Here is an 8,835-nt window from a genome sequence, read left to right as displayed (position 1 = left end):
TCGAAAAACGAAAGGGCGCGAAGATAAATAAATGTCAACGTGATGAGAAAGAGCAATTGTGATGTCCGTATCGACCGATTATCGGAAAGAGTGACTTTTTCGTCTCCGCCGGTTACAATCTGACACATATGATTTCACGAAGGGTCCACCTCGCAATTAACGAACTTATAATTAGCACACAACGTTAACAACTTTCCTCGGTTCGGATTACGGTCTTTCCTGTCAGCGACAAACGCGTGTTAGCTGTTACTCTGTCGGCAGTGTCAGATAATAATTGTTATGTACTTTCTCTCTCGTGTGCTTACGCTTATATATATGTACAATTCGTTCTCGGCATGGCCGAGCTTCCGATTCCTACTACACCGTTAACGAGAGAGGAACAAGTCGATAAACGATATTTTCGTTTGTCAAACGTATCGTTCACTTATTTAAACATAAACGCAACGATCGGAAAGCGATGCAAGCCGTGTTTATCGAATGATCGGACGATTTGCGAGTCGGCATGCCATTGGATAAAATGAAATGTCAACGCAAAAATTATTACCATTCGAAATCACGCTCGTAATAAAGTAATTAATCATTATAATTATTTACTGAAGGTAAAACTTGCGAAAATGAGTGGAGGAAATTAAAATATAGTTTCATTTTAAGTGTTAACTACGTTTTAAAGAGAATATATGCGAGTCAAGGCTTCGGGTAAAACGATTTGATCGAAAGGTCTACTGATAACGATAAGCTAACTGATGGACCGACGTATATATCGCTATAATATTCGCATAGCAAAATAACAGAATATGGGGGAGGGGGAAGACTCGTAAAACGCGCTCTAAAGAATGTGCATCAAGCCATACGGGCCCGTAAAGGTAGGGCGTTATTTCAAGGGCAGTTAAGCCTTAACGACTTATTCTTTCCTTCCCACCTTCAAAAGGACTGCTATATAGCGACATGAGTGCAGGTTAAATCAGGTGATGGAAGGCACTTTCAGGAAAATGTCAAGATCGAACTACTTGGAAATCCCCGTAGACGCTCGCTCGCGTCTTTTTTATTCTTTTTACAGGGATCCTAACGCACAAAAAGCTACTAATCCTGCTCCTGAAGGATTTTTGCTATTTGCCTATTTGCGGATCTATCTATCGCAATGTTTGACGAATATACGCGATATATGCTGCCAATAACATTAAAATTAGATAATTTCTCAGAGCATATATTTACTCTTGTATCTTTAAGAACATATAACGTTCCTAAAACTCGATAGATTCTTAATTATTTTAGAGAAATTGAATATTAAAAATTATTACTCTCCCTCTCTCTCTCTCTCTCTCTCTCTCTTTCTCTCTCTCTCGCTCTCTCTCTCGTATATTTCAAGATGCAGGAACCAAAAAAATTTCAGAAAATCAAAAGAGATATGTATCTGAAGATGTTAAGATACCGGCTTTAATGTCCGCCGAGAAAAATGTAGGATTACCCGGAAAAAAATGAAACTCGCGAGATATAAAATACCACTACTGGTGTTATACGTTTTCCTCCGGGATATCCGATATTTTGTTGCATACGACTACGACTGTAACAGACTATAACCGTTATCGTTACGGTACACACCGAAAATCGCCACTTCTTTTTCATTTTATAACTCGAACTCGTAATCGTCATGTCGATTAGAAATATCAAAACGGCCACTTGCACACGGCGGAACATGTTGAAGCTGATAGTCGTGTAAAATGATTTTTAACTACCGTGTGCAGAATGAAATACTTTTTAGGATTACATCCGTTGACGCTGTTTCTTGTCTCATCGCGACCCCATTTGTGTGCTTCTCAAATTAAATATCAGATATACGCGAATAAATTGGAGCGGTTTCGTAAATGAATAAAATCTTAATTAAAATTCTTTCTAAGTCAACGAAGGGAGCCTGATATGATAGTTTGCTAAATTTCACTGTCCGCGCATGAAATTCTAAGGTTCGTAAATCCTCGGCTTATTAGATTTTCAGATTTTCGAAACCTCGTATTTAAGACTCCAAGAATCTAAATATCGGCGAACTTCTTCGGCGAACCTCTTCGTGCCTCCGAAACGACTACCGCCGTCGTCGCTGTTGCCACCGCCGCCGCCATTGAAACAAATTGCGAAATAATTTCGCTGCCGAAGTTCAGCAGCGGGTCCATTTGCCGCAGCGGGGCCGCGCATTTCGATTCGAGCAAACGAAGGAGCAGCTTGGTCGTTCTTTCTCATTTCATCGCGACGGCGGTGGCAAAGTCAGCGTTCCTTAAGACGACCGGCAGGAATCCCAGCGTCGTCGTCGCTGATTGCGCAGTCTAATTATAATTTCCGGAAGGCTCGGGCAATTAGCATCCAGCAGCTGCAACGGGCAACTGAGCGCGGCTGCGCATCTTATTATATCGTCTTTTGTGCGCAAGCGAAACCCAAAGCTGCCGGACGCGCTTCGAGCGACGCGATGACGAGCGACACCGGCCGGAGAACAACATCCACGTCGAGGCCGAGAATGCATATTCCCTCCTACGCTTCGAGGCCTTCTCGCTCGGGGCGGCCGATAATTATTACAGAGCGGAGAACTCAAAGGCGCAGAGGCAAACAAGTCGAGGAAATATGCTCCATTAGGCGTAATTATTCCGACGAAAAGTACGTAACTACCACACCTATCGCCGCGTGAGAAAGCGCTGCGAGCGAGTCGCAGGTGGTAGTAACGTCCACAAATATTGTTATTGTGACGCTTTATATTGCGCGAATAATATACGTCGACGTAATTAATCGCTCATTTTAATCGAAACTTCTCGTATATGAATGTACAACACAAGAGAACATGTAATACAAGATGGAAGTGCTCGGGGCAATTTTCAGTTTTCGAGACAACAAATAATTGCGTAATATCGTTACTTACGTAATATGTCACTTTGATATCGATTCAATCAATGCGATATGTAACATCGCTTACCTTGTTCTGCACCGGAGAATTTTGTATCTTGAGAGTCTTGAAGATCCTTGTACCCTTGAGTCTTAAATTTTTAGTTCTAAATTTCTATGTGTATGTGTGTATGTTAGAGAGGGAAAGATAAAAAAAAACACTAAATATTTCAATTTTCTATTTTTAGGCCTGCGAATTATTAGCTGTATTATTAGCGCATTCGAATGAGTTCTTGAAATCTACAGTTTTTCTGTCTCTAAATTTTTCATACTGTGAGAATTTTATTTCGTTCCGGATGTTAAAGGTAAATCTTTGGCAGGGAAATCTCAAAGCATTTTATTCCAACTTCTGAGGAAATTTCATGTTCGAAAATTTTCATCTCCTCTAGCACATTATTATCCGCGTATAGTAAAAATTCTAGATTTCTTGCTCGTAATCATTCTAAAGTCATATATTTTGTCCCAAGATCTAACTGCGTCGCGTATACTAACTGAGCAGGAACCGAGAGGTTCTTCGCGCACAAGGATGAAGCATTTACACCACTGAAAATCAGTACCGAGTCTCCTCTCGAAGGACAATACGCGTTCGCGCGCGTATTTGCCCGCACTCCGAGCAAGCATCGATCTCGCAAAGGGCTCCATTAGCGGCCCATTAGGTTTACCGGCTGCCGCCGCCGTCGCTTAGTTCCGCGGAGGGTTATGTCATCGCCCTTACACAAACGAAGGCGAGCCGTTCGGCTGCCTGCCTGCGATGATTCGCTCCCGCAACGTTTTAACGCCTCTAAATGCCCTCTAATCGAGCATCGAAATCGCAGGTGAAAATCAACCGGCAAAACTGCGGCCGACGGAAGGCGCTCCATGAAACATTCATAACTTCCGGAAAACGCGGCGGTTGCCACCCCTCGCGGCAAGGCGAGCGAGCGAACACGCGTGTGGTTGATGTGCTCGGTCGTGTCAGCGAACGTGTATCGGAGGCTGTCACCGGTCCCGGGTTAACATCAATTTCAATCTAGGATCGCTTCACTCGAGTCCCGCGCAATGAAACCGAATGTACCGGTTTTACGAGATCGTTCGTTCGGACATGCCGATCGCGGCGCTGGACTGTGTCCGAAAGTATGTCGACGTAATGCGCCCGGTATCTATTTTGCATGTAGCCGCGTGCGCTTCGTTAGCCGCATGATGCACTCGAGTATACCGATACTCGATAGAGTATCGATAAATACAAAGACAAAAATATGAGGAACCGGAATCGAAAATAGCACTTGATATCGATTATCCCGTCGAACGAGAATTAGCTAATAATCCGGGTGAAATTAGAAAATTTGATTACTTCACGATCGATGATATTTTCGGAGAAATTGATTAATTTCCTTTAATTAAATAACTAGAGCTCACGCAATTGGCAGTGAAAGACAAGAAATACCGTCTCTTTTCACGATTGATTCCTGATTGCTGGTAATATAAAACCCTCCGCAGTAATAAAACTCTCCTTTCACTCTCTCTCTCTCTCTCTTTCTCTCTCTCTCTCTCTCTCTCTCTCTCTCTCTCTCTCTCTCTCTCTCTCTCTCTCTCTCTCTCTCTCTCTCTCTCTCTCTCTCTCTCTCCGTCTCTCTCTCTCCTTTCCCCGGTAACCTAATGAAAGGTCGATTAATTCCAGGCGATTCACTATGCCCTGAGCACGCGTGCCCTTGACAGTTCTCAAGTAGCAATAAAATTACGTTTCACTTTCTTGGGAATCTGATGAGCAGGCGATTACTCTTAGATGATCTGCTGACCCTAACCCGAATACATTTCCCATCGTACGCCCCATGCGATAATAAAATTACGTACCGCCTTCGTATAGTGAATGCTGGGAAGCCCGATGTAGCAACGATTACTTCCAAATGATCCGTTTCGCTCAACCGCGATGAATCGACAGGATATCCTCAACCCCCGAGATATCAGGGGGAGAGAAGGAGGAGCATGAGGGAGAGAGTCCAGAAACTCGATAATCAATTTGCATTCAATAATCTGCGATCGTTAAGACGGATGTATTTGCCGAAGCCGGCATCTCAGCGGGACCAGAACTACCGGGCCGGAAATCGGCATGCGGATTAGACGCTTTGTCGTACGAGGCGAGGCGAGCGAGCGTGGCCTCGATCTGCTGGTCCAGGATTCCGGTTTGCTTATGAATGGTTCATGTGCCGAGTTAACGCGCGCCCACGTACGTACGTACATACCTGCGATCCGCGCGTGCATTCAGCCGCGCGTGAATGTTTTACCCAACTACGGAAATTACGGGAAACGCCCCGACGATCGAGTATAAACGCGAGCCTCGGAGGATTCAAAGATCTTAGTATCTAAAGACTTAATGATATGAGAGTTATAAATATTCAAGGTTCCGAAGAGGCAAAAGCGCGCGCGCGCTTCAAAGGTCTAGTAATTTGTAGATATAATGATTCAAAAATGCAAAAATGTGTGCACATGTTTTATCGATGGATATAATGTAGAGACAGGAAAAATGTAAGTACTGAAAAGGGTACAAGGATCTGTGTGAAATATTCTATGATGTTGATTATTCAGAAGATATTGATATATATACATATATTTTTTTTTCAATGAGATATATATATATATATTTCATTTATTCAATAAAAATATAAATAAGACTTTCTTATGTTTAACCCTTTGCACGTGAAATGATATTAAACATATTATTGTTAGAGATATCTTCATATCTATTTCATCTATTAAATGTGTGTTTAATATTAATTTAATATTTAATACTTGTGTTACTTTTTTTTATGTCTGAAATAATTCGAAAGTTTCTAAAATGTTTCTAAAATGTTTAATCTAAATGTTATTTCGAAATAAAAAAATATGAGCTAATAATATAATAATATAATATCGATATGAATTAATATAATAATGAATAAAAATTTTAAATAAAATATTGATACAAGTCAATATAACAAAATGTCCAAAAAGTATAATAATTATTTTAGTACAACATTTCATTATTTCCCTTCAAAATTTTTCTTTTCATAATTATATAACAAAGTTTTAAATGAAGTAACTCTCTCTAGAAATTAATATTTGCATTCTGTTTTTTCAATAGCTTTTATAATAATTTCTTATAGCATGACAATAATTAAAATGTATTAATTATTAATGACATTATTATAACGATTTTAAATGTAAGACGAAGAATTTCTCTAATGTTACCACATAATTGGCATTACAGTGCAAAAGGTTAAATCATTTATATCAATTATGATTAATATAAAGTGTCCGAGAATGTTCATTGAGGTTGGATTAAGCTGGAAAAATAACGCACCCCCAGGGAAAGGGATGAAATGTAAAAAATTTCCAATACTCACATATATCCTATAGCTACATTTTACGATTATTTAATAATCCGTATATAATACGAAAGATACATGATATTGCAAATGCAATAAATACGGCCGATTAAATTTATTATGTGAAAGGTCACGTTTCCGTTACTACGTTACGTGCCATATAGATATGCGATAATTAATGAATAACAAATATATGTAGTAATAAAAAGTATTTTTATCACTTTAATATTTTTAGAATAATAAACATTCATTATACGAAAGATCCGATACACACACACAAATTTCAACGGTATCTCACCAGCCCACTCCAACTCCACGTTACGCGCACGTAAATGTAAAAAAGGCATGCATACCTGTTTACTTGGAAAATGTAATCTGTTGCAGCTCGACGCAAATGGGCATCTCGGGGATAAGTCGTCTCCATTCCGCCTGTCCTCGGTTGCAAAGGATAAAACATTCGATCGTCGCTTGCTCGTTCGCTCGTTCGCTCGCCATTTCACGCAATTTTCCCCGAAAAACTTCGTCCTCGTCCTCGTCGTAAACACTCGGGCTGCAAAGGCAGCTTCAATGTTCGGTTATCTCCATTTTACCTCTGATCGATTATGACTATTTAACAAAAAAATGAAAACAATAATTTAAAAAATGACGAAACCTTTTTATTGCCTCTGAAATACAAAAAAAATAATATCAAATTCATCCTTAAATTTTATTAAATGTAAGCACTGTGCTTAATGCACAATTCTTGATTCAAATATTCGTTTGAATATGTCATATATGTAAAAAAAAATGTGTGCCCGTCTCACTTGAACTCACTTGAAGATGCCTGTAGCGTAGTTGATTAATGCGAAGACTACTCGGAAGATCTAAGTTCCCAACTCCCATCATATCATGACAGATTTTTATTGATCGTCCTTCCTTGGGAGGCAAGCTACACCGAGATGTTTCATCAAGAGAATCTTCTAAAAAAGAAGAAAGTATTTTTAAATACTTCTGGTGTTTCCGGAGTCCTCATCTAAAATTGTAGGTCCGTTATATGTATAATTTCCAATAAATGTAGAAGAGGAATCATTGTATTCTGACAAGAGTTATAATACTAATACTAATAATAATAATAATAATAATAATAATAATAATAATAATTAATAATAATAATAATAATAATAATATAATAATAATAATAATAATAATAATAATTAATAAATAATAATAATAATAATAATAAATAATAATAATAATAATTAATAATAATAATAATAATAATAATAATAATAATAATAATAATAATAATAATAATAATAATAATAATAATAATAATAGTACTCACTTAAGAAATTCTTGTAGCTCGATCAAAATTAGCGATGTCCGTGAGAAAAATTGCGAGCCTTTCACCAGCCGAATTATGACCCCATAGCTTCACCCTCTTCCCTTCTTCTCAATTTCATAAGGAATAAGACTTGTAGCAGGAACTATATCTCTTTTATCACACGATTTTGTTTACGATACTTTTTGTGCACCTAATTCTTCTCGAATCTTCGAACCAAAATGGCGTCTCGGCAACGCTCGGCTATCTTCGGTATGTCTCGGGTCGTACGACTACGTATCAAAAAAAGATCGAAACAACAATTAGAAAGAGACGAAATATTTTCATCGTCTCTAAAGAAACGCAAAAAGGATAGCGAATCTACCCTTCAATTTGTATGAAATATGAATATTTTTAATCACAACCGAAGTATAACTGAATATTTCTACATATTTCTAATATGTGCGAGAAAAAGACGCACACCCTTCTACTTATTGGCTTTTACAACTCAATGCGAATCAACAATTTTCACGATCGCGATTGTCAAACCGCGAGACTTCTCAAACTAAATAATGATATCACAGACTCACCTTCTCAATTCTCTTCGACTTAACAGGGAATAGAACTCGAACTGGACAATAAATTTGCATATTCAGCTGATTTTGATCGCGATATTTTTTGCGCGCCTATTCCTTCTCGAATCTTCGAACTAAAATGGCGTCTCGGCAACGTTCGACTATCTTCGGTATGCCTCGAGTCGTACGACTACGTATCAAAAAAAAGTTCGATAATTAGAAAATAATAAAATAAAAGACAATAATTAGAAAAAGACGGAATATTTTCATTGTCTCTAAAGAAATGCAAAAAGGATAGCAAATCTATCCTTCAATTTGAGTAAAATATGAATATTTTTAATTACAACCTAATTATATGTTTGAATGTCTCTACATGTTCTCAATATGTGCAAAAGAAGGACGCACGCATCTCTATTCACTCATTTTTACAACTCGATACGAATTAACGATTTCCTCGATCGCGATCGTCAAATCGCGAGATATCTCCGTGCCAAATTATAAATCTATAAACTCACCTTTCCAATCCCCTTCGACTTAACAAGGCATAGAACTCGAACTGGTCAATAAATTTGCAATTTTGTACGATTTTAACCGCAGCACTTTCATTTCGTCCCGTTGATTTAACTTCGAATGGCGTCTTACCAACATACAGTTAACTTCAGTTTAAATCTAGAAAGATTTCAATATTGATATATTGAAC

This window comes from Harpegnathos saltator, unplaced genomic scaffold (assembly GCF_003227715.2).
Source record: "Harpegnathos saltator strain DR-91 unplaced genomic scaffold, Hsal_v8.6 scaffold103, whole genome shotgun sequence".
NCBI lineage: Eukaryota > Metazoa > Arthropoda > Insecta > Hymenoptera > Formicidae > Harpegnathos > Harpegnathos saltator.
The sequence above is the reverse complement of the archived record's forward strand: the minus strand, read 5'-3'. Positions refer to the sequence as shown.